Source organism: Myodes glareolus, chromosome 23 (genome assembly GCF_982192425.1).
Source record: "Myodes glareolus chromosome 23, mMyoGla1.1, whole genome shotgun sequence".
Classification (NCBI taxonomy): Eukaryota; Metazoa; Chordata; class Mammalia; order Rodentia; family Cricetidae; genus Myodes; species Myodes glareolus.
Window position 1 is genome coordinate 59,228,985 of NC_142048.1, and position 27,519 is coordinate 59,256,503.

General features: G+C 44.9%; 1 protein-coding gene and 1 pseudogene across 2 annotated transcripts in view; both read left to right on the forward strand.

Moving 5' to 3' along the window:
• Positions 1–27,519, forward strand: part of Nalf1 (NALCN channel auxiliary factor 1) — a 476,868-nt gene that overhangs the window by 403,112 nt on the left and 46,237 nt on the right. The gene's annotated exons all lie outside the window — the stretch shown is intronic.
• LOC125414385 (mitochondrial glutamate carrier 1 pseudogene) lies at positions 1,834–2,770 on the forward strand (annotated as a pseudogene).

A 27,519-nucleotide genomic window follows, 5' to 3' on the forward strand; every position in this document is an offset into this window, starting at 1 on the left:
TAAATAACATTACCAGCCTTTAACCAATAAACAAAATTTTCCATCTGCCTCCCAATCTATTTTGTTTGCTTCTGAACACCTCTCCGATCTGTTTTCCTTCACACACACACTTCTCTCATTTCATCTACTTCTCAAGGCCTCCCCTGGTGATTGCTTTGTCTTCTGAAGTAACCTCCTCCCACTCCCAATTCCCTGATTTCTCATCTGGTCTCGACTCGGAAGCCAGAGGGATAATAGAAACACGCTCATCTTTGCCATCGTACCCCTACCGCCTTAAAATAAATTGCCAGTGGAGAAAAATAAAGCAAAGCAGGTTGCTTCTCCGGGGCTGCCTCCTTGCTCTCGGAGACTCCCTTGGAGACCTCTGTCTGGCTAATCCTTTTGTCTCCAGCTCGCTGGACAGCCCAGCTCCTGGCTACCAAACACAGTGCATCTTCAGATTCCTCTACTCTCTGCCCCCGCACCTCCTAATCCACACAACTTGCATTCCGGTTCTTCTTTTAAAGATGACTTCTTTTAGAATATCCTAGGATTCACCCAACTTGATTAATACCCTTCCAGCTTTAATTGAATGTTTGGTTTAGGTAATTGTGAAAAGAGAGGAATGCAGCCATGTAGCAAAGAAATTCCCACATCCTTCACTCAGTTTCCTTCAATGGCACAGCCAGGGTACCAACAATAACATCATGTATCCACAGGCTGGCTGACCTTCACTCCCGTGTGCATGTGTGTGTGTGTGTGTGTGTGTGTGTGTGTGTGTGTAGCTGCGTTCTGTGTTTACACATATGCAGTCCTGTGTGCATGCCCCACAGACACAATATGGTTTCCTCACAGGGATCCTCTCTTGCAGGCTTCTCCACATCGTCCCATTCCTTCCCGGTCTCCTGGCACCTGATCATGTCTTCATGTCACCTTTTTATGTTTCTTTTTATTGTCAGTGTATGCTTGCACCATCACTCAGCTCGTATGTTCTTTGTCTGGTTGCATGTGGTGGTCACAGTCCTGGTTAGACTCAAAGTTCATTAGGTTTTGTTGACCAATCTGTGTCCAATTTCTATTCCATCACTATGCACAAAGATAATTCCATGCTTTGGGCTATTCTTGCACTTCCAAGGCAAGGACAAATAATGTGTGGTAGGGAAAGCCTTACTTCGGAACCAATGTGCTATGCAAAGCCCGAGTCCCAGCACTGGACCTTCCATATGTTTTTCCGGCTGCAGACGGGCCTGGGACAGCTGCATGGTGAGATCAGTGGGAACGTGAGCGAGCATGTGCAGAAACACCTGGCTTGCTCACTGCTAAAAAGGTTGTGCTCTATGGCTGATAAAACGGTGGAGCTTCTGCTGAGGGGTTGAACTGATGCTGAAGCCCTCAGTGAAGATAACGGAGAAAATGTTCAGACTCAGCCTATCTTCAGGGTCAAAGCCACGGCATCGCTGAGCAACAGAGGGCATTTCACGTGCAACCCCACTTCATGTGTTAGTTTTTGATCGTGTTCAAAGTCACATGTGATCTTTCTATGACGCTATACACCCATGTTCGTCGTTTGAGTAGGTGTATACATGCACACACAAATAGATAATCACATATATGTTAAGTTCTAAGTACCTAATTCTTCCCCCAAGAAAAGTCACGAACCAGAGGTTATGAAACTTACAGAGAAACAAACAAACAGAAACAGGAGGCAATCCTGGTGGCAGAAATTGCTCTGCCATCTCCTCCCCACCATCAGCCACCCCCAGAAGCCACCCACACTGTCTTCATCAGTCCCTACCCATCAGTGCCTCTGCTTACATCACCTGGTAAATCAGCCTCCTGCTTCACTTGGTCTAAATGACTGATAAGCAGACCAGCCTGCAGGCCAAGTTCATCAATAGTGGCATCACAGGGCTAATTGGGGTCACCTGCGTGTTCCCCATTGACCTGGCTAAGACAGGACTGCAGAACAAGCAGAATGGCCAGCGTGTGTATGCCAGCATGTCTGACTGAGCTACTTCGGCGTGTCCAGGGGAACAGCAGCAAACCTGACCCTACTCACCCCCGAGAAGGCCATCAAGCTGGTAGTTAATGACTTCTTCAGACATCAGCTCTCTAAGGGTGGACAGAAGCTGGCCCTGTCTGAGGAGATTGTCAGGTTGCAGGGCTGGCACCGGCCAGGTGATTGTGACCACCCCTGTGGAGATGCTGAAGATCCAGTTGCAAGATGCAGGCCGCATTGTTGCTCAAAGGAAGATTCTGGCTACCCAGGCTCAGCTCTCAGCCCAGGGAGGTGCCCAGTCCTCAGTTGACTCAAGGAACCTCAGTAGAAGTTCCATGGCCTCAACCCATGGCCACCCAGGTGACCCATGATCTGCTGTGGAAATACGGCATTGCTGACCTCTACAAAGGACTGGGGACCACTCTGCTCAGGGATGTCCCCTTCTCCAATGCCTACTTCCCCCTCATTGCCAACCTGAACCAATTGGGCTGCCCATCTTCCAGGAGGCTATCTTTCTGTGTGTCCTTTCTGTCAGGCTGTGTGACTGGGAGTGCGGTCGCCTTGGCTGTCAACCCCTGTGATGTGAAGACTGGACTCCTCACTTAAGCTAGGCATCAGTTAGGACAAGAAGTCGGTGTTTCTAGACCGCAGTGGGAAGATCTGGAGACATGAGGGCCCCTCAGCCTTCCTAAAGGTTACACGCTGTCGTGCCCTGGGCATTGCCCCATGCATGTCTACTTTCTGGGCGTCACTGAGTCCCTGCTGTGGCTGCTGCAAGAATACCAGGACTGAGCCCATGCCTTCTCCCCATCCTAAGGGCTAGGACCAGAACATGGTGAATAGCACAAGCCTGAGGAGGTCTGGCCTCTCCCCGGTCATCCCCATCCCACAGGAAGGTGGGGAGAGAGTGCAGGGTTCAGATGGATGATACACAGAGGCCCCCACAGGGTCCTGAAGAGAAAAAATTGGATTCTAGGTCTTGTATATGTAGAAAATGCTGAAATCTGTGCATTCCTCAATCAAGTCCTGTCGAGACAGTCCTGTCCCATCTCTGTGCCCCAGCCTAGTCCTATCTGCCCTGAACAGTCCCTGAAACAGAGTCATTCTCTGTACTGGGGCCCGCAAGCCCACTGGCTTTGGTGTCTGAGGTTCTCCTGGTCTACAGCAGACACACACACACACACACACACACACACACACACACACACACAATTATTTACTGAATTTGCTGTGCCCACATGGCTCTGTCTATCTGTCCTGCCGTCCCTTCTGCCTCCAGCCAGCCTTACAGCAGGACTGGAGTGTTCTACCCTCATGTGAAGCTAGGATTCCTAGGCTGGGTGTGCTGCCATTTTCAATACTGATACCAGGCACCCCACATATACTCTTCCTAGTGAGCCTTTGAGCCTCCATTCTATGTGGGTCAAAGAAAACGTGAAGTCTTTGTGTGCCTGTGATGGGGCAAGTTGCCCTCCCAACACACTGTTGAGTCAGCTGGCCAAGCTGCATGGGGATGGGCCCTTAAGGTCAGTTGCCTTTCCCTATGGGGTCAAGCTCCCGGCGCTTGGTGCTGTGTGTGCCTCAGGCCTTCTGCTGACCCCTTGAAATCATTTAGTTCTCCAGCCTGGTAACTCTTCAGAGAGAGCCCTACTCCTGGAGAGTGTTTGTGGGAAAAGGGCAGGAATCATGGCAGAAGCCTAAGCCACCCAGCTCTCTGGGCTTCTGTTCATATTTGGCAAAACTCCATCCACCCTTCCAGCCGTGGATCTTCCCTTCTGAATCAAAGCAACCCCCCTCCCCTGTCCTGGCCTTGTGATTGTGTTTGGTGATTGACTAAGGGGCTGCTGCTGTGTCCCTCAAGCCCCATACCCTCCAAGAAGGCTCCTTCCCAGTGGCACTCCCTGGGGCTCAAGCCTAAGCAGTCCCCACTTCCTTGTTGCTCCCAGGAGCCTCCCCTCTCTGGTCATGTCTGTACTTTCAAAGCAGCTGCTTCCTGCAGAATTGTATTTTTTCCCCTTTTGAAGAGGTTTAAGAAGTTGTACATTTTTGTGTCTTGTCATGGAAAAGATACTGCTGCATTTGGAAAGAATGAACCCAGCAATGAAAAACAGACAGTTGTGCAGAGTGAAATATCATCTCAGCGAGACCAGCGGCTGTCTGCTTTCCAGGATACCTGTGAGCACATTGCCGTGTTCACATACAACAAACAGTCATATGTGCTTTAAGACGGTGAAACTGTGATTTCTTTTGTGGTGGGAAGAGAACGTAGCATGAGATAGTTTTTCACTTAATTGCACAGAACAAGCGTGAGGTTTTTGTCCTTGTTGCTGCTGTTCCGTGACAAGCGAGACCAAGACCAACCCAGGGACTGGTGTCTGCCTGTGTGCCATGTAGGAGGATTGTCTGCAGGAGAGGGAGGTTGATACTGTCTGCAGGATATGCAAATGATCTGTCTGCTGCATCCCCTTGACTATACGGTATGGCTAGAGCACCCATCCTCTCTTGGTCTGATTGGTGAGATTAGGAATAGAGATTACACGCCTAATAAGGCTCCCCAGGTACCTGAAAGCAAATAAGATCAAGTATAAAGGGCTGGGGTGTGGTCCAGTGTCTGGGAAGATGCCTTACATAACACATACAAAGCCCAGAGTTTAACCTCCATCCAGCACCGCGTAGACTGGGTGTGGCGGTACACGCTTGTGGTCCTGGCACAGGGGTGATGAAAGCGAAAAGGTCAGGAGTCCAAATCATACTTATCCTTTTGGTACATAGGGAGGTCAAGGCCAGTCTAGGCTACATGAGACCCTGTCTTTAAAACAAAAGTATAGGAAATAGTAATTTTGCGTGAGACAATACCTCCATCCTTTCTCCCTCAGAACATCAGAGCTTCCCTGCATCCAGCTGACCACAGCACTAACTTCTTCAGATATGTCTTAGAAATGGTGATTACATTTATGTCACTTCCTTGGATGACAAAAGACAAGTCACGGGGTAATGAATTACACATGGCAAAAGTGGACCCCATGCTAACGGTCAAGAAATTACTATGGTTTCTCTAGATTTTTAATTTTAGAAAAATCCCACAGAGTGCTTTTTGTTTCTTTTTTTAGCAGAACTTTCATATCTATAGATAAACATTTGTTTTTAAAATAAAGAGAATCAAGTGGTATACCTTGGCCAGAAGGAAAATTATCCAGAAAGCGATTATACAGACCAGTGAGCGAAAGAAAAGCAACTTAGCGCATAGTGGGGAGGAGGGTGCATCAAGATTGTAAGAAATTCACGAACACATAATTTCATAATGACATGCTTCTCTCATGGGAGAGTTTGAATATCACCATTGAACAAAGTGATTTAAAGACTTTTCCCCTCAAATTTATTTAGTCTCTGGATTTGTCAAATGCGATCTTTGCATTAATCGGATGAAAGCTTGCTCAGATTGCACAGTGCTCAATTCTTAACCTGCCCACAAGCATCTGCTGCCCCTAGAAGGTGGCTGCAGTAACCAGCAGAGCCGAAAGGCAGGATCTGAGTTCTTCCCACATCTTTCTAATCTAGGGAAAGTGACTGGAATGATTTTCATAGGGGAGAGATATAATAAAATGGATTCTATGGGCCATTAACTAATAAATGAGCTATATCATCCAAAAAATATGCTCATCCTCCACACTCCGGGACTTCAATGAATAAAAAAAAAAGTGAGTCCACACGCGTGTATGTGTGTGTGCATGTACGTGTGCACACATGTGTGTTAATTATCAAGACAGCGAGTGGTGGGTGTGCATATATTTGTTATAATTTTGTGGGATATTCAGAACCTAAATATTTGTAAATGTTAGGTAGAGCTCATTTGATAGTTCAGAAGAGTCCTCTTAGATTCCTAGTTACTGTGGTCTGTTATGGCCTGAAAGAAGTAAGACTCTGCTGACAACCCTGGAAGGCCTGGGGAAGTAAGACAGACCCTGTCCAAGCTCTCCTTGCTGTTTCCAGTTTCTAGCCTCTGCTGAACATTCAAGGTCATTGTTTCCAATATCCACACCTTGGCGTTTGCATATGTTTACCAGCTAATAAGTTCCTGACTCTCATAATTGAAGAAATGCTCATGCACTGGGCACCAACTGCGTGCGTTACAATTGTGACACGCAGTGTGATTGGCCCCTTTGACTTTCCTGTAATACTAAGGTCATCCATATAAAATGGAAAGATCTTGTCCAGCCTGAGTGCTCAGTAATGACCTAGAGTTCCACGGTGCATTCCTTTGCCATGGCAATATTGGACAAAATGTGAGACAGGAACATTCCTACAATGAGACCGTCTCTGTGGTACATTTTTATAAGTACTGTTTAATTTTCTGCAGTGTTTTGAATAAGAACTTCGTTCAGTCTTATTTACCACTTAATGTGAGTCCTAAGCATGTAAAGAAATAAAAATGTCAAGTTTATTAATAAGTATGGCTTGTTGGTAGGTCACATTTACTGAACTGAAACAAACAAATATTGGTTAATGTTTTATTTGAAGATAGATTTGTAAAACGAAGAGCCAGACCTGTCTCTGTGAGTTTAAAATTAGTTAAATAGGCACTAATGTTGAAATCTTGGGAGAATTAATCTAAGTTGCAGAAGTTAATGATCTGTCCATCGACAAATGATCCCAGAAGTGCTCTCGAAATCTCAGATAGCTTAGATGTATTTTCACGCTTCCATACTTAGTTGAAATGGAGACAGGAGGAATGAGAAGTTCTTTTGACTATCAGGCCACATTTTGACATTGACATATCGAAGTGGAAATATCTGAGCTATGTTCTCTGATGTACTCAAGTCAATGAACACCTAGAGGTGGGCCACCCTATGAGATCAGGTTAAGTCAGTGACCCCTGACTCTGTCCTCTCCCGTTTCTGACATTTAATATCCTCTTCATATGTGTTAGCTTCATTAAGTCGCTGCTGATCTTCAGGTCCTATACACCATGATTCCTAGGGGAAAACGGAGAGAAGTCATCTATTTCAGGATCACTAACAACGGTCTGACCATCTGGATCCTATGAGCACTCGTGAACTTGAGTAGAGAGGCACCTTCTCCCAAAGTGTTCATGTCAGGAAGCAATCTGAAGATGACGTAAGTGCTCACAGGATGGAGAGAAACAGAGCACACAATAACCAATATCTGTACCTTCTGGGGCTCCTGGGGACCCCTGTCAGAGCTGGATTCAAAGAAAATAAATTTCAGAACATAAAAAAATACATGGGAGTCAAAACAAGAGAGTTTTCCATTTAATGCGCCCCTTGCCCCCTTTCTGATAACACAGATTGACTCATAAAGGGGCAAGTCGACTGTGTTCCTATTAGCAAAATAATAAGATAGGGGTCACCTGTGTCTTCGCAGAGTTTGGGACTGGGGTTCCATTGTTCAGAACACATTATCTTGTGTGCCAGCCACTGTCTTGAAGAAAGGAAATGTTGATAGGCTTCTAGACACCTTTATAGTTCAACATTCTCTTCCTAATATACAAAGACCGGTGTGGTTAGTTTTAACAGCAGTGTATTACAATCTAGAATTATGCATGGAGAGAGTCCCAGTGAGGGGCTGCATTGTGAAGGCACCTGTAGGCACTCATCTTGATAATATTTAGGTGGGAAAGTCTGTCTGCTATGAATAGTACCATTCTCAGGCCTTTGGATCCTAATCCGAAAAAAAGAGAAATCTAGGTGAACCCTGAACATGAATGCATTAATTTCTCTCGGCTTTTGAGTGTGGATTTGATGTAACCAACTATTTTAACTTGTAATTGTGAGCTCAAATAACCCCATTCTGACTCGGGTTACATTTTGTATAGTAATTTATCACAGCAACAAAATGGAAACTAGTACAGATACAAAAAAATTAATCAGTTATCGCTAAGAACACAGTATGTGTCGTACAGCTTATCTACCTTGAAAAATATCAGCCAATTGACAGCAGCAAATTTCACAATGAATTTCTACTTCCCGTGATATTTCCCTGAGTCTCCTCTGCAGCCTTTAGTCTCTGTTGGGTGGTTGGTTTGCTCATTATTTTCTTGTGGCCTTGGCAAAGGTTGGGAGAGGAGCCCTGCCCACTCCTTCCCTTAGCCCAGCAGAGTACTGCTCCTGGCCAGTTGAGCGCAGTAACAGATAGGGGCAGGGCACAGAGGATTAAGAGGATAACCTAACCGGTGGTTAGGTGAAAGACACAGGTATGATGAGTAATGCTTCTAATTTTACCAATTTCCGACCCAGAAAAGCCAGTGGTTCCAAATCAGAACTGAAAGCGGTGGTATGCCTGATGCTTCAGTGACAGACAGACATCCCCGGGGTCCCAGGCTTGAAGGTGAGGAGGAGACAGTGATGACACACAGAGAGAAAGAAAGGAAAGCAACTCGAATCCCCCTTTCTAAGGTGCACTGCACAGAAGGGGCCGGCAGAGGCGTCTGCATGGAAAGCTCACCAGCAGGTGGAGAAAATAACATGCCTAAGCAGCAAAGATGCAGGCTGAGGTGCACACTTTTCCTCTGATGTGGACGATCCCTCGGGGTTGCTAGAGCTCAAGGGGAACAATTACTTTTTGTACACAGTGCCATCTTTTTTTTTCATAAGGAAGGGTCTCATTTAAAAGGCAGCCATGCTGAATCATTCCTCCAGAGCCTGGCATTCAGGGGTCATCTGCAAGCAGAAGGAAGACGGGAAGGTATAACCAGCTTTTGAATAAGGTCCATCCCACTGAGCATTAGGTCAGGGATGTCTTGTCGCTTTCTTTCTCTCTCTGTTTTTAAATTAGGTGTGTAAATGTGGGTAGGCGAGCGTGCCCTTGTAAGTGCAGGCACCTGTGAGGAGGCGTGGTATCCCATACAGCTGGAACAACAGGCAGTTGTCAGCCATACAAAGTGGGTGCTGGGAGCTATACTCAGCACCTTTGCCACAGTGGTATGAGCTCGTAGTCACTGGCCATCTCTCCTGTGCCTGTTACTCTATCTTAATCCTGCATTGCTACTGCTTATATCCTCATATCTCTGGTTCTCAACATTGGCTTTTGCAGTGCATGATTTGACCATGCCTGTTTCACCATGGCCTTGTCTTTCTCTCCCCATCCCCAAACCCTCCAACCTCTCTGTATGTTTTGCGAATGTCAGTCTTCCACTCTTAAATACCAGCTTTCTGGTGACATGAGCTGGAATACCCTCTCTCACTGGAGTCGTTTCTACAACCTAACATCTGAGCAGGGTTTTATATAGGTAGCAGCTGACCTAGTATGCGAAAAGAACCACAACACTTCTGGTTCATCTCTCAAATCTTGAAGGCCTCCATGAAATGGTAGCCTGGTTCCTGTTAAACTTCTTTACAGATGCAGACAAGAAGGGCAGAAGTCAAGACAGCTTCAGAGAACATGCCTGGAGTTCCCCCCTTTCACTTTCAAGCAGAATGTAAACTCTGGGGAGGTCCCAGGTGGTCTCTTTTAGGTTGTTGTTATCTGGAGGCACACATGTTGTTCCGGTTGTTCCTCTTCACTTTGAAGACCCTTCACATGTTGGCAGGTGTCCTAGAGCTGTCTCTCTGTGATGTCGCTTTTTAATCCTTCACCAGTGTGGTCCCTCCATAGGCTGAGCATCATTGTGGCCCCCTTGCTTTGGGGAATTCATTTGGTCAGTGTTGCACAGTGCTCTGTTTGTGATGTCTTGAATGCAGAAAGACTGTAGACCTCTTCCTGTTCGTGCTGGAAGCACCTCTGTCTCTAAGAAGCCAAGATCATGCAAGCATGTCTGCTCCCACATCATCCCGAGAGAGCTCACCACAGGCATGTCATTAGCTGTGATAAAGATCCCTTTATGAGATCAGCCTGCAGCTTTGCATCTATGCTAATTAAGTTTCAGCACTGTAGAATGCTAACCAGCTATGACCTTTAGACCTGCAGGCTCTCTTCCAGCTCCATCTTTAGGCAAACGGATTAGCCGCGCGGCAATGCAAAATGTTTTGTTTCGTGCTGGCATCCAGTGTGTGGAGGCAAACAGAGTCCTACACTGTAAAAACAGAAACAAACATTTCATTTTGCTTGAAATACAAATGTACAGCATCCAACTAAAAAATGACTTTTTATGCTGTAGAGGGAGGAGTAGCAGTCCAGACATTGAACCACCTGGGGCAGCATGTAGCCGGAGTAGGTCTCTGACCTCCTTACACGTGAGAGAGCTCCCTGCTGCAGCCCCTCAGAAGCAAAGGGAAACCCATCTCTGATTCTCTGAGGTCTTGTATTAACTACTTCAGTGCTTTCCCTAAGAATTCATCTCAGATTAAACTCAAAGCAGAAAAAAGGAATGAGGGAGGATTGACGCAACCACCTGGAAGGCTCCAGCCTGCTGCTTTACACAGAACTTGCTCTAACTCTCTTCAAGAACATGATGTACAGATGAGCGTTTTGGATTCCTGTAGCTAGTTGAAGATCATGTGCTCTGTGAGAGGGGTCTGTGGTAACTATGGAGAGTCCAGCCATGACAAATGCTGTGGCTTACTGATAAAAGATGGGGACTTGTAAGGAAGAACTGGGCATGCATATGCACTTACGCATGTCACTAATTTAAAGAATGTTGCTTTGGATTGGAGACAGCTTGACCTTGTGAGTTCTTTGTTGGTGGTTTAGTCATAAATGCAGCAATGCTGAGACTGTAGGACCTTCTGTGAGTGGGGCCATGGGACATATTGAGAATTCTGTCCAAAGTGGATGATGCTCTGTTAGTACATGCTGTAGCTGCTTTTGCAAGAACCAGTAATTGAGGGAGTGAGCTGATGCCTCAGGCTTCAGGCCCCTCAGCTCTCTGTTCCTGTTTCTCCTTCCTATATGATCTCCCTTGAGGGGTTCCCACTATATAGCTAACTACCACACACTGTCACCAGAAACCAAACATACATGCTCACCTAATTTTGAATTTTCAACACCCAAAGCTATGATCTTTACAAAATAGGGGCTGCTTATAGCAGTAATAGGTGACCATAGACAGCAGTGATTTTCGTAAGTCATCACCCCACATCGGTCCATCCTTACTGACCAAGCCCCAGTTCTGTGAATACCTCTAATTAACACAAGCTTGAATTTTGACTACTCCCTAGCATTGAAAGAGTAGAGTTGACATGGATGTATATAATCAAAGATAGAGATGAAGCCAGACTCTGGGTATAGTCTGTGCTTATACATATTCCATTGTTGAGTCTTTTGGCTGGGCAAATAATGTCTACCCGTGGGAAAGAAGTCTTGTTTTCCAAGCTAGAGAATAACTCGCTGGAGATGGAGTCACACCAACTAGAATGAGGTGCAGTTGCTCAGCTACGGAAGCATTGTTTTAATGAATTGCAGGGTACTCTTGCTCAAATGCTGGAGGATTTCTGTAACTATTGTGTCTCACCAGGCAGCACTGACTACACAGAAGGCAGATTTAGTTATCTGTAACTTAGTAACGTTTCCTCCAGTCCATTCTTAAGACCTGGGGTCAACAAAACAATGCCAAGTCTTTGCTTACATTGTTTGCTGACTTTCCAGGGTAGATACTCCTATCACGACTGATTTCTGATATAGCACCAGGCAGCTGTAGGAGACACATCATATAGAAGTATTCAATGTGCTCTAGGGGGGCTGAGGTGATTTTAAACACAGAATGATGAGTAAGAAACAAGAAACAGGGTGATTTATTTCTATTTCTATATTCATTATTTTCTTGTTTATTCAACAAAGTCTCTGATAAAAGCAGCTTACAGAAGAGAGGTTGTTGTTGACTCCCAGCTTGTTGGTTAGCTCATCAGTGTGGGGAAGGCATGGTGATGAAACTTATGGTGGCTGAAAACTTACGGTGGCTGGTCTCATTTCATCCACAGTCAGGAAGCAGAAGAAGTGCTTCTCTCTCGCTCTCTCTCCTTTAGTTCTGTCTGGGAAGGGCTCATGGAATGGCACTGCCAACAATCAGGAAAGTATTTTTTTTTCTCCTCAATGCTGTGAAATAAAAGCAGAACCTATTTTCCAAAGCAACATATCCTTAGACCCAAATTTTGCAGTCAAGATCCCTTTACATTGGTTTAACTTAGTGGCCCCCAGAAACAAATGCCTCTCTGAAGTCAAAAAAGAGAAAGGAAGAAAAGAAAAGAAAAGAAAAGAAAAGAAAAGAAAAGAAAAGAAAGAAGATAAACTACAATAATATGCATAATCAAGATTCTGTATATATTCCATCTTTACTTTGCTTATTTTTTTTTACTCCTTTAATATATGACTGTCTGTACTCTTTTATATTATTCTTACCGTTTCTTTAAAGGCTTTATTTTTTAACTATTTATTTATTTTTATAACTGTCTATACTCTTTTTCTTCTCTCTTCTAAGCTTATGTACATTTTTTGAACATGCTGTGTCTTTTATGTCTGAATCTGTCCTATTGCATATCTGAAATCCTATTCTAACAAGGAGCACTTTAGAATGGTGAGCAGTGTGGTTGTGGCAGCCCTGACTGGATGCTGGCTTTACCTCCTTCAATCTTTCAACATGGCAGAGGTACCTTTACCGCCAGCTCTGGGACTGCCAGGTAGGAGCCACACTCACCAACCCAACTCTGGGAAGGAACATGCAGTGCATAAACCCTTTTAATCTGAGTAAAAGCTAAATCTACCATGCAGCGTACTGCACAGCCTGGAAATATCTGTATGGCAGTGGGAATCTGCCTTGCTCTTCTGCCTGTGTACACCTAGCAGACCTGATCCTGGCAATTGCCCAGGCAGAGGCTGCTGAGCTGCTGGTGAGCGCTCAGCTACTTCCTAACCCTGAGCAGATGTACAAGGACCTGGAACCAGAGTGGGTGACAGGCATGTTAGCCCCAGTTCCTCGGGTGCCATGTTAATGGCATACAAAAGAGTTCTAGGATAGCCAGGAATGAAATATAGCAAAGATTTATTTATCTAGGGATAAACTCACAGAAAGAATAGTGATCCACAGTCCTCTGTGAGTGCTGGGAACCAGAACCAAATCCAGCAGCCAAGAGGCCTGCCATGCTTTTCATCTGCATTTATAGTACATGAGACCATGCCCAATGTGGGCCGCGTCTTACAGGTTATTGGTTAAAGGAGATCCCACATCAAAGAGTATCTAGAAACTTGCTCAGATATACGGAGACCTATCTCCCAAGTGATCCTGTCAATTGACCCTCAGTATTAACAATTACAGCTTACACATAAACCTAAAATCTGATTCAGCATATATTTTCATAATTTATTTTAATTAAATGTATTTAATTTTGTGAGTGTGTTGAAAGTATATTGTATTCAGGTGCTCGCCCCAGTACATGTGAGGAGATCAGGAGACAACCTGTGGGAACCGTCCCTCCTTCTACCTGGGGATTGAACTTAAGTCAACGCACATGGTGGCATCTCCATTTACCTGATGAGCCATCTTGTCAGCTCATAACTTACATTTTTAATCATGTCTATTGGAGACATTATTTGGGCATGTGATGGTTTGAATAGGTCTGGCCCCTATAAACTCATGTGTTTGAGTGATTGGCCTATAGGGAGTGGCACTATTGGGAGGTGTGGCCTTGCTGGAGGAAGTGTGTCACTGTGTGGGTGGGGTTTGAGGTCTTAGAAGTGCAACTCAGTTTATGCCCTGTGGCCTGTGGATCAAGATCTAGAACTCTCAGCTCCTTCTCCAGCACCATGTCTGCCTATATACTGCCATATCCCACCATGATGATAATGGACTAAATCTCTGAAACTATAAGCCATCCCAATTAAATGTTTTTTGTCATAAGAGTGGCTGTGGCTAGTGTGTGTCTTCGCAGCAATAGAAACCCTGACTAGGGCAGGGAAATTTCTCAAATTTTAACAAAATTTAACTTTTTTGAGTCCATCTTGACTACTGATTATTAGTGTTGTTCAATAAGTGTAATTTGACTGAAAAAAAAAACATACTGTCAAATACTGTTGGTTTTCATGGCCTATACCAGGTCTCTCTGGCTTCTTCCTATTGTTTCTATGTTCTGAGGTGCTGGCCAGTGGAAATGATTCCATGCCTTTGTCTGAGGACAGTGAACAGAGGTGATTAAAGACAAGCTCCCGGGAAGACAAAACTGAGACATTTGGGCTCTGTCGTTTATTGGGAGTGTTGAAACATGGAAGTACTCCCAGTGGCTTCAAATTCTGAATGGTGAGAACACCAGATCACACAGTAAGCGCTCAGTAAGGTAATGTGCACAATGCCTGTGCTTGCCCGAGCCGAGAACTTGATGAATGTTAAAATTTGTAAATTTTTGATGGACTTTCTCCACATGCTCACAGATTTGTTGAGTTTTCTGTCTGTGAACCAGAAGGAACGGGCTGCATGTCGGCCTGGCTCTGCTTCCTTTACCGTACGCCACTCTACAGGAGAATCGTAAGTCTCCAAGACATCTGCCCTTTTGCTTTGTCCTTAAAATAAGAATTTCTGGTTTGTGACCAAAATGGTCAGATGCTTCCCATGAACTACCTCCAATTTCTTCCCATGAGACAGAGCATAGGAAAAAGTTTTACTGACATTTCAATGATTAAGAAAATTAAGATTACCCTGAATACATTCTGAGTTCAATCTTAAATTTTTAATATAATTCTGAAAAGGAATCGTGACATAAATGTGACTTCCCCACGTATCAAATAATATTTATGGCCCACCACCGTGAGTCAGGATAATGAGACGGAGTATTTTTGCCCTATAAACCAATAGGCTAATAATGATTGTAATTATAGTATTAGCTTGATTTACAATGCTTCTCTCAACTCTAGGTTAATTGATAGGGATAAAGTCAGGAATAATCGAGGTGGCAGGAGTATGCCAACCAGAATCAGCTGCAGAGGTCCTCTTAGGTTGGGTGTGCTGACACTTCTTTAATGTTTTCTCTGTGTTAGCTCAGGCTACCCCACAGGAGGTCACCTCTCTGTTTTCTCTGTGTTAGCTCAGGCTACCCCACAGGAGGACCTCTCTGTAAGCAGCTGTGAGTCTTGCAGTTGTGTGAGTGACCCCAGAAGTCACTGATCACAACTCTCATAATAAAGTTTATGCTCGGGTCTACATATTTTCATTGTTCCTTTTAAATATTTTTCTGCTCCATGTCCACCCCAGTCTCTGAAAGCCTCCATGATTTCTAGTTCTGTCTCCTCTCTTCACCTAATCTTCAAGAGCCGGTTTGGGTCTTAGATCAAAGCAGAAGCCTTCCAGCAGCTCCAGGGCTACCCATATGAATCCAGATGTTGGCTCTGCTCCAGCCATCTGTGCCACCTTGGCAGCTTCATGTTTCCCATCCCTGACCCACAAAGTAAGGATGGTAGTGACATCCTGCCTACAAGACCACCGTGAACTTGAAATGGGGAGGACTAACAGTCCGTGTCTGTGTCACTGACCCTTGGTGGTTGTTAATTCATCTGGCCACCACCATGCCTTTGTGTGTTACTTGGTTGCCTGAACACTTGTAGCCTTGGGAACAAAGGAGCCCACAGGCCTTCCTAATCTCGTCACTCACATCTGCAGCAGGAGACACTGTAGAAATGAAAGCAGACGTGGGGGTCTGATGTGATGAGTTGCCTGTCTTAGAGATCCAGTGTGACTCAGAGAGAGAAAGCCCTCTGCGTGCCGCCTTTAGCCAAGCTCTGTGAAATGCAGGAAAGGCCCATTGGAAAATAGGGTGGGGGTGAGTCCATGCAGAAGCTTTGAATCAGTAGGGAGCTGGATCATTCCAGAGCCTACCCCGACCCCGTGTCTGAAGAGGAATATCCATAAAGAAAGCATCTGGGTGCTGAGGCAGAGCAAGGACTGGAGACAAGCTGAGGTCCCTGTGCCTTAGCAGCCGCAGGCCTGGTGGAGAGAGAGATGCTGTTGTAGGATGAAGAAGCCTTGATAGCAGATGCCAGCATACCTCACAAATGCTGGGCAGCTGAGGGAATGGGGCTGAGGAGGTGTTTCTGGCCCTTGGGCTCTTCAGGGCCTTAGAAGAAAGGGTAGGATGAGAATCTGGAGGGATAGCCCCGGGGCACAGGTATCCTTAAAAAAAAAGAAAGAAAGAAAAAACCATTCCACTGTTGCCCGCAAGCAAAGAACTATGGCCTGTCACACAGTGCCACTTTTGATTTATGGCAGATCGATTTGGAGAGAGCCTGCTGGTTGTCTGACTAAGTGGCTGTGCTTCAGTGCCCCTAAACTGAAGCTGCCCCTGGGTAAATGGAAGTCAGAAAACTTCTGAAGTACGGAGGAAAAATTGAAAAAAAGAGCAAAGGCCCAGAAAGAAGAAAACAAGAGACTCGGTTCGAAGGTTTCTTATCGGTATAAACCAACTTAACTATTTTTAAACTTGAATAGAATTTAAGTGTGTGGTTTATGATGGCATTTTACAGACCATTTCTGCTCATAAATATTTTAAAAAGCTTAGAATTAAAAGAATTCAAGGTAGTCTACTGAGATCACGAGAGATAATGAATGGAACATGAAATTCCCCCATGAAGATAGCTTCAATGAAGGGAGGATCTGATGATGTCATTCTTTCTTGTATGACAGCTGACCAGTGTGCTTCTTGCTGCAAATGTAGACTAAGGACAGAGGCTAGTATAAGTGGACGTAGACTAGTGTGAATGGATGGAGACTAGTATGAACGAACAGAGACTAGTATGAACGAACAGAGACTAGTATGAATGGACAGAGACTAGTATGAACGGACAGAGACTAGTATGAATGGACAGAGACTAGTATGAATGGACAGAGACTAGTATGAACGGACAGAGACTAGTATGAATGAACGGAGACTAGTATGAACGGACAGAGACTAGTATGAACGAACAGAGACTAGTATGAATGGACAGAGACTAGTATGAACGGACAGAGACTAGTATGAACGGACAGAGACTAGTATGAACGGACAGAGACTAGTATGAATGAACGGAGACTAGTATAATGGATGGAGACTAGTATGAACGGACAGAGACTAGTATGAACGGACAGAGACTAGTATGAACGGACAGAGACTAGTATGATGGACGGAGACTAGTATGAACGAATGGAGACTAGTATAATGGACGAAGACTAGTATGAACGAATGGAGACTAGTATGAACTGATATTTCATTTTTAACAAGCCCCCGACTGCACTGCTGACGCAGGGTGACACTGTTCCTGACGCTGACCCTCGTGGCCCTGTCTGATGTCATCCCTGGGCTGTGAGCTGCGCTTACAGGAGCCCTTGTCATTGAAGAGAATGCAGCAGAGGTAACACAATGCTACTGTGGAGACTGGCAGACAAAGTGCTGGGATTCCACCTTCCTCCACCTGCCTCTTTCTTCCTCCTTGCCCTCTTCTCACTCTTCCATCTTGCTTCCACCCTACCCCCTCTCTGCGACCCCTCTGTCTGCTGTTGCCCTCACCAGGAGAAGCAAACAACCAGGCTGTGTGCTTCCCTGTGAAGAAGTCATGTCGTACGATCAATAGCTCACGGGAACCGAAGCCCCTTCTCTACCCAGCTCCTGGGAGGACTGACCCCTGCCACAGCAGCATTATGAGACCAGTGTGGCAAGATCTTTATCTTACAGGAAGACAGCAAGTCCTGTGTCCCACTCCCTCCTTAGCTTCTGGTACCCAGCGGGGCTGACTGCGGCTCCACCGCTCCCTGGACCCCTCTAGGAGCAACATGCCTTTTCTCCACCCAGCCCAGCTCTGCTCCATCTTAGTCTTTGCTCGGGGCTCTTAATGTTAAAGAGCATCAAGTTCCTATTAAAGAGGGCCTGAGGTGACCAATACTCTTTTACAGAATCTCATGTCTCCCTTTGCCTTCATTTACACAATCTGTTTATAGTTCTTTGACGCTGCTTTTCGAAAACATACAGTAAAATAATTAGTCACCTCACGGAGATCAAAAACGTAACATTCCGAGCACTATTCTTTGGGGGAGCAGATACAATCTCTCTTTCTCTCAGAGTCCACATGTGATGCTCCCAATCGAACATACATTTTGGAAGGGTTTCTCTTAGGCCACAGTGCTAGTGACTCCAACCGCAGCGGTACTCCGTCCACACGCCTCTGACACCTCTGTGACCCCGCGCGATAAACTGTGGGTTTCTTCCTTTTCCTTCAGGCTGAAGAGCCCTTTGCAGTCCCATTAAAGTTTCTCAGTTTTTATTTCAGGTCAGGTCCCCTGGCTGTCGTCTGCTAGAGGTGGTTTGAGGTAGAAAGTGATGTCATTATCCACCTGCAGTGAAGGCTGTGCGCCCTCCAGTAGTTCACGGGAGAAAAATCTTCCATTAACTTTACTAAATGCATCGCCCCAGTTGCAGGGAAAATCGCCCAGCCCTGATGGCGCATCCTCCTTCCTAAAGGACCTGGAGTAAAAGGCTGGTGTCCCAATCTTATCTTCAGTAGCTCTTCCCCTGGTACTCACTGGGAGTTACTGCATCATCGGAAACATCTGCCCAAGAAAGTCTCACAGGCACGTAAGGTTAGGAAATGGTGATTGACAGCAGCTGACCCAGTGTCTTTGAACAGAATCCCATTGACAGCATGATAGATTGCCTGCCCACATGCGCATGAAAGGCGCTGTGAGTAATTAGCAAACATAATTTAGTTAGACTCAAGGTCTTTAACTCCGCAAAGCTGTTGTGTCCATGAGAGTCAAACTACCCACCATGTTATTACACATTCGTGTTGGCCAGAGTTGAGAAGCCATTTGGAGATTTGGAGAATGACATTTAGATAATATAGCTGCCCCCACCCCCTGCCCCTCCCGTAGATTAAGTCTTTAATGAAAGAATAAGATTCTTGATAAACCCTAATATTTATTTTCTTGGCATGAATTCTCATAACCACCCACTCTAAGCTTGTGGCAGAGTGAAATGACCTCTGTTCTTAAAATAAAAACTGAAGAAGAAGAGGTCGTGAGCGTAAGAGGCAGTTAGAGAACACAGCGAGAGTTTTGTGGGGAGGAGGATGGGTGGAAATTATGCAACTGTGTGACTTATGAATTAAAGTCTCAAAATATAAAAAAATTAAATTAAAACATTTCAAAGAAAAACATTGCTTTGATAACAACTAGAATAAAAAGGTTTTGCCATCTTAACTGACAGTTTTGAGTAGCTCAGAAGTATTATAGAGAGATTTATATGTAGGAATAAACTTTGTGGGCCAGGAAGTGTCCTGAAGTTTCTGTTTGCAACCTGCAGTGTTTAAAATAAACATGCATTAGCGTGAAACAAAATATATACCTACGTATTATCATCGTCATTCGAAATTAGCCTTTTGGAACTAAGCAAATTCTGTGTCCAGTGTCTTTAGTCACATGAGTTAGAGTAAAGTTAACTGCTTAAAACCTGTCTGAGGACCATATTGTTTGAGTACTCTATATTGTGACAATAGAAGACTGTACTTTAAACTGTGTGTGCAGAATGCCCAGTATTACCAGGCTCTTTGATTGAATTGGGACAGCAACGACATTAGAATGTGCTATGGATTGGTACACTCTACACCTGTGGTGGCCAATGGATGACAGAGAACATGCAACAGGCCTGGTACAGCCAAGGACCTAGAATCTCACTCAAATGTAGTTAGAAATTAAACATGCACATGAGTAGGTGCCATACACAGTGGGAGGCAGCTCCAGGAAAAAGAAAAACAGAAATAAAGAAAGAGAAGAGACAGAAGTTTTATTAACTGGGAAGTTCTCTGGAAGTCTTTAGGCCACAGGGAGTTTTGGGTCTTGACTTGCTTGTGAATACTTTACTTTTAAGAACCGCCTGCAGTCCCTGAGTAAGCCCTAGTCATCCGAATAACTAACAGAGAGTGCTCGGTGGAAATGAGAGCCTGTGGCTGACTTCTGAGCCAGCTCTTCTCGCCCTAGACAGCACCTGGGTATTATACAGTAAAAACACAAAACATTTTCTTCCCGTTTTTGCTAAACTCTTGCGTTGATCCCCCACCCCCTTTTTGTTCTCTGATAAGAACCCCACCCCTTTGAGGAGCCGCATTTTACTTCTCCAGCCTCTTTTCATTTTCCGTTTAGAGGGGCTGCCCTTTCCCATCCATGGTGGCTGCAAACGGTTGGCAGGCACAGCTGCAATGTCGAATCATGCACAAAGGAAGCATGTGTTTTCAGGGGTGTCCCTGTCGATGGAGTCTCAAGATGCTTGATATCAGTGGTCCTCTGTTACCCCTTTCCTTTCTAAGCCTGTCTCATGCGCAGACGAGAACCCAGCAGTCCAGGCATGGTGCATTTCACATCTCACAAAATACAGCTCAGCATTTGTCTAGATGTCAGAGAGACAATGGTGCAGCCTGCGGGGCGGGGGACGGACAGCGGGCTGGGCGCGAAGGGGGCGGAGGGGCGCGTAGGGCGGGGGCGGTCTGTTGTTTGTTTCCCGCTTCTGCCTCTGTGCATCCAAAGCCCCAAAGTCATTTCTTAATATCCGTGCCTCCCTTGTTCTATTCTAATCTTATTCCTGATCATTGCTTTTTGTTTCCTACATTGAATTAATTAAATTCCTTCTCAGACCAAATACAGATATCCCCCAAGCACCCTAAGAGACCAAAAGCTCCTTCACGTGGGTGTAAACTCAGTGTGCGTTTACCTCATGTATAATACCCTTTTTACCTAGTATTTGAGACAGTTTTTTTTCATATTTTTATGTTAAACATTTTATCAAAGTTCTCTCAAAGGTGCTTTCTGTATTTTTTTTTTGGTGTGTGTGTGTGTGTGTGTGTGTGTGTGTGTGTGTGTGTGTGTGTGTAAGGCGAGCAGGCACTGCAAAAGAACAAGGGGCCTTAACCATAACAAGCAAAAGCCCCACCATGGATTCACGCTGCTGGCCCCTCACGTTTGGGCTTTAGCAATTGGCTGCACTGCTGTTTTCCACTCGGACTGTCCTCACATTGGAGTGTTTGTTTCATCAGGACAGTAGATTATCCACATTGAACAAGATAATACACTAAATGGTTTTTCTTTCATTCTGTTCCAGGAATTTTACATTAGTTGATTATGCTAGTTAATACATTATGTTCATTGGTGTTTTGCCCGTGTGTTTGTCTGTGCCAAGGGTCAAAACCTGGAACTAGAGTTACAGACAGGTGTGAGCTGCCATGTGGGTGCTTGGGAATTGATATTATTTTAAGCCAAATAGAATTTTCTTTTTTGTCCTTAAAATATGTCTCTATTGCTATCAAATGAGAGACAATAGCCGTGTTTCTAATGACTCATATACTATCTTACACGTGTCAACCAATATACAATGAATTAGTTAATTAACTGATAATTTATAATGCCATCTTGGGAAATGAACCCAGGTCATCTTGATCTTGTATGCAAGGCATGTGCTCTGCCCATGAACTCCATACTGAGTGGTAAACAGATTTTTTTTTCTGTAGCATTTCCAATTATTCCATTTTTTCCTCTTTCATGTTAATCCAAGCAAATAAGAAGGCCAAACAAATTTAAAAATTAAATTAAGTGAGGCGATGTTATTTCCCTGGCTAGAAAGTGTTCAGTTGTAACTCTGAGTAAATTACTACAAACGAGAAATCAACCCTTTGCCCAAGACTGTAGAACACTAGGGTTCCTAGAGAAGGCTCCTCTTCTGAAGAGTCCTCGGTGTGTGGCGGGATGTGTTCCTCAGGCTGTGTGGTACCATCTCATTCATGGCTCATGACACTGGGGACAGAGGTCATGGAAAAGGGAACCCCTAATGTCCATGTCTGCATCCAAGCATGACATCAGGTCATTTGTCATCCTTGGCCGTGTTTAGTGTGCCAGGTTTCTTTATAAGTAGACAATATGCAATACATTTTTATGTAAGTGGTCATACTTTCTTCTGTGTTGCCAGCAGCAAAAGCTCAGCTGGAGTTTTAGGTTGAGTGGTCATAGGTCATAGTCTTCCACGGAGGGGCTGGACGCTAAGCAGAGGGTTGGACAAGTCATGGGGAGGAACAACTTCGATCTTTTATCTCAGGACAATTGCATGCAACCTGCCACCCTGCCTTTTTTTTTAAAGGATTTAATTTATTTTTTTGTTCTTCAAATTGAAGAGTCAAAAAATGATGAAAGAGTAGAAATACCCTGCATTCCTCTGCCATAATATCATTTAATAATAAGAGAAACTTGTGTGTCATAAAAGCACAGCCTAGGACACAGCTTCATGGCACTGGCATAGGTAAAGCAGGGTGTCTATTGCCTTGCAAGGAAGATTTACAAGATGGTAGTGTGCATTGCTCACTAGGCATATCAGAACTATACCCGCAGAATGCTTCTGATTCCAGACACACCCTGCACTGCCCTTTGCATGGGAGACGGGAGTGCAGGTGCGTCAGGAAGATGGTATAACCAGGGTGAGATGGTTTGAGGAGGAGGTGGGTACACCTGCCTTCGCTTTGTTGAGTTTAAGTTCCAGGCCATGCTTGCTCATCTAGGAAGATCTGTATTTCCAGATAAGCAGGTAGAGCAGGAGACCAGAGAAATCAAATATAGGTGTAGGAGCGTGGGTGTCATCCACATAGGAGGGAACCTATGTCCAAGCAACAGAAGTGGTTTCAAATGTGCTCAGTGTCAAAGAAATAAATATCTTGTTTGAAATTTTGGGAGAAGAATTACTTTTGGAGATGTTGTTATCAAAAAAGACTTCTTCCTGGAGGAGTGATTGGCAGGCAGCTCCCCACCACCACCTACTTGGTATGATGTCCGGCTTCGAAATAAAGAAACAAAGGGGGAAAGAACAGCTTGTGCGTGCCTGTGCAGGCTCTACCAGTTTATAAAACAACATCGTTAGAAGTCTTTATTAAAATGAAACTGTGGAAAACAAACTTACTCATGGTCTAAACTGTATCTAAATGTAGACAAAAAAAAAAAAACAAACAATGGGGGTGCAAGAACTTCTTTTGTGTTTCCTTATACAATGAAATGAAATAAAACTTTAATCTGTATTTTCTTCACTGTCAACTAAAATCACAGTGGAAAATAATCTTTAAGATGTTGGTGATTTGTATCTTGCCCTTGCGCCACAGGAAAACCATGTTTTTCATTACTTAAGCCACTTAGGTGAAAATACAATTACTTTTATTTAACAAATGCTTTCTAAAAGCACGCTACACTTTAGAAATACTCTTCAAGTTTCAGAGCCATAGTAAGGAGCAACATTATTACACGTTGATATGTCTGAGGCAGATTTTTGATTTGAATACCTCAAAATTAATTAGCCTACCTCTAGCTGCTAATTGAGCATGCTTCATAAATTCAAAATAGTGTTAAATTGAAAAGAATGGCAATGTTTCACAGAAGAAAACATTAACTGCCCTTTGTTAGGTAGGACATTATATCCTAGTTAAATAAGGCATGGGGAAAAACAAGCCTACGTGCCCGCTACCTGCTGTTTGCCAGGGAAAACCGGATGTAACTCTCAGTACAAATTGAAACTAAACAAAACTGCCAGGCAAATTTTGAAGATGCCCTTGTTTTTTATTAACACAGCTCAAGGAAAGTTGGTAGATACTCTCTGTGATCAGAACTTTGGCTCTTTTTCGGAATTGGGTTATGTCAGACTAAAGGAGGCTCAAAGGAAAAGCCTGCACGATGGAAACCAGACCATGAGACTTCAGAAGCAGTGGCTGTGACTGTCGTGGAGACTCCTCCTTCAGGGAATCAAGGCATGGCCGTGGTAGAATGAGATTGTTCCCCAATGGCTCTGATATCTGAGCACTTGGTCCCCACTTGCTGGTGCTGTGTGGGGAGTTTAGGGATAGCAGTCTTTAGAAAGGAAGTAGGTCACTGGTACTGAGTTTGATAAGAAAGGACAATGCCTCACCTACTTCCAGCTTGCTCTGTCCACATCATGCTTGCGGTAAAGGGCATCAGCTCTCTGCACCCTGTTCCGATGTCCATGCCTCCTGCTGGCTGCCATGCTCTCTCACCATGGTAACAAGTCAGTTAATTGTTACCATAAGACGGAAATGCCTACCCATCTTTTCCCACATTGCAAACAAAAAACAAGCCTCCGATCGTGTGGTTTGTCATTGGGATAAAGCCTGTGACATTCTATGTTGAGAAATAAATAGATTTGACAGACTTGGCAGCCCTACTATGTCCATCGGATGCATCTTAGAATGTAAGGCAATCATGATTTGCACAGCAAATAACCCTTTCCAGCAAATCGCCGTAGCACTAACACCTCCTTTCTAAGTCTCATAGCTGTGTCCGGGGCCAGAGTTCTGCAGTGTCATTGAACAGGCAGTATGAGACGGGGAAAACTTTATTCCAGAACTCGAAATCCTTTCCAGTCGTGGGGAAAGTGCACAGCTAATTTTGACAGATAATGGAGCACAGATGGTGGTAAGGGCTCTGATATGTTATTGGTTGATGAGTTCAATACAGAAGGCAGCTTTCACATGCTCCCTGAGACTGAGCTGAATTTTGTTACTTTGGAAGCATTGACACTACCTCATCCAGGATTTTCCTCCAGGAATCCTTCAAGGGAGACACAGGAGGAAAGGGACAAGCAAGAAACAGCTCTCTCTCCGGCCACAGAGATCTCTCTCCAGCCACAGAGATCTCTCTCCAGCCACAGAGCAGATCTTTCACCAAAAAAAAAAAAAATGGAGGCAGGGCTCAGAACACAAATCATGGGATCCTGAGAGGATTTCAATTCTCCGCATCCCACCACCTTCACATCATAATCCCTGACCATCACCCACACTTATCCACAGTACACTGTCCACTCCTCAGAGTTATAGATAAGACAAAACATGATAAGGTTTCAAAGCTAGTAAGATTCCGGAGGAAGGGTAGTATGTGTGTATCCAATGACTCCCATCCAGCTATGTGCACCTGTATGAATATCTATTTCATTCCTTTTGAGCTGGTGTCTTTATCCTTGTTTGTCGAGTTTCAACCATGTGCCATGGCTGGGATTCAGTGTTGAACCGTAGGTGAAGAGATAGACATAGTCTTGACTTAGACCTGGCCCTTATATATTTAGGATTGTGTTAGAGGGAGGGGGCCCCTTGTTTGTTTCCCAGCTGCCCAGACCTGAAATAATCACACAGAAACTGTAGTCAATAAAACACTGCTTGGCCCATTAGCTCTAGCTTCTTATTGGCTAACTCTTACATATTAATTTAACCCATTTCTATTAATCTGTATATCACCATATGGCAGTGGCTTACCAGGAAAGACTTGGCAAGTCTATCTCAGGCAGCAGCTCCATGGTGTCTCTCTCACTCTGTCTTTCTTCTCCCAGCATTCAGTTCCATCTTCCTCGCCTACCTAAGTTCTGCCCTATCAACAGGCCAAAGCAGTTTCTTTACTCATTAACCAAGAAAAGCAACACACAGACAGAAGGACCTCCCACACCATGGCTGCCGTAGAAATCATGAGGTGACAAACACAGGACCTCAAGGGCCTCCAGTGTGGTTGGTTCCACCAAGAAAAGCTGTAGGACTATGACAGGGATGAACGGGACTATGGCCCAAGCTGAAACCGATTGTCCAGTCTGGGGACAGCGTGCTCGCTCTGAGGTGTTGATGTTTATGTTCATGTATGGATAAGGAGATGGATGGGATGGGAATGGGATGCTGTTCTAACATACACAGTGTGTAAGATGCAGAAAGATCTCTGCTTATTTAGAACATGAACCACAGAGAGCTGGGGATACTAGGGGGGTGATCGCATGAGACTCCAGAGGGCAGCCATTGGACGGATGGTCTGCACCAGCAAGGGAAGCACTGGAGGGTGTGACAGAGACAATGGTGGCATTTGGGTCATACTATCGTCTGCTGTACAATGGCTGCTTGGGATCCAGAAGAGAGGGGAGCGGCTGAGAGCTCTGATGGCTTGGCCTACACCTGCAGTGGTGGACAAGGGAAGGGTCCTGGTGGTGTTTTTTATGTCCTCTGAGTTAGGATTGCCAGGGAGCAATGTTGGTTTGTTTGCTCAAGATACCACACATGTAGCTCATTGTGATAAAAAAACAAAACAAAACAAAACAGAGAATTCACATAGCTTTGGTACTGTCCCACCAAAAGAGAGGCAGGGGCTGTAAATGAATTCTTCTCTCCATGATCTTGTTCCTGTTTATCATGCCACCCTGCAGAGTGAATCTTCGGGTAAACAGGGAGCCACAGACAGTGTGCCTACAGCTATCACTGTGAATTACTCATAAACTCCGTGTTAATTAATGTTACTCGGCTAATTAAAATAAACGTAAATTAGTTCAAAATGTATCATTCATGACTTTTTTTTCAACTATAACGTAAGAAAAGACGTTTACCCCAAGAATAGGTCAATGGGTTCCTTCGTTCTCTGACAGGAGAAAATGAAAACCCTGTCCCAGATATGCCTCACTGTTCTGTCCTGTCTCCGGTCTGTTCTTCCAGGTTGTCACATCCTGACAGCACCTGCTGGGTGCTCACCTGGTGTAGGGCATGGAAGAGAGTGAGGGAATGACCTTCCCAGCAAGAGGTCACCTCCCTGTGCTGTGCCCGTGGCCACTGCGGAGGACACTGGCCGTTTACAGCACATGGAAAGGAAGCAGGAGGGAGGGGAGAGACAGGCACTCCAGGCTCAGAATGACAGAAGAGGACCATCTTCAAAGCAACGGTCACTTGTTTTTCTGCGCAGCAAATGTGAGCTAGGAAATGGGCTCTAAACTGTTTTGAGTCACTGTTAAAAGGAAGGGTGAGTGGACACAACATTTTCGTGTTTTGTTCAACTGAAGGGGTGAAAATTCGGAGAATTTTGGTTGCTACTTTTCACAGTGGGAAGGAGCTAACAGGAAAATAATTCTCACCTCCTAACACCAGCAAGCCCTTCCCTCCCTGAGCCAAGATGCTCCTCTCCCCGTGGGTTTTGCGGCTCGCTGGGTGGGAAGGTTTCCATGTCTGATGTGTCTCCCAGGAGGAGGAGAACCTCTCCATCAGATCCCTGTTGACCATTCACCATGATCTCACAGGGAGGAAAACGACAGTATGAAAATTGAAGGGCGCTTCCAGAGCCCCCACAGTGCAGGCAGCTAGTGTGTGCCAGGTACAGTTGTGAGAACATGGCCTGTATTCACTAGGACGTCGTCACAACCCCAATAGGCTCCACACCACCAGTGTCTAATTTTATTTTTCTATGTTGGATAAACTGAGGCACAGAAGGCTGAGCACACAGCACATTTGCAGTTACCTGACTCACAGTGGCCGTGTGGGACTCAAGATACTTCTGATTACTGCTGTTAATGGCTTTACAAAAAAACTCCAAAGAATTACTTAGAACCAAAATAAAGTCTTCCAGGGTCTTCGCTTTCGTACCGCGCTCTGTTAAAGAACTATGGTGATCGGTGGAGATAGTGTGGGCTTTTGCAAGTCAGCTGGCCTTCCTGTCTTTTCAGAGATGTTGGCTGTTTCTGTGGGTTTTACCAGGCATTGACTAAGATGCCCTTCAGTCATCAGAGCATCAGAGGCGGAAGGCTGCCTGCTGCCGAGACAGCAGGGGAAATACTGAGTTTGTGTTTGGAGCAGCAAAGTTCAAAGGGTGAAGCAATGCC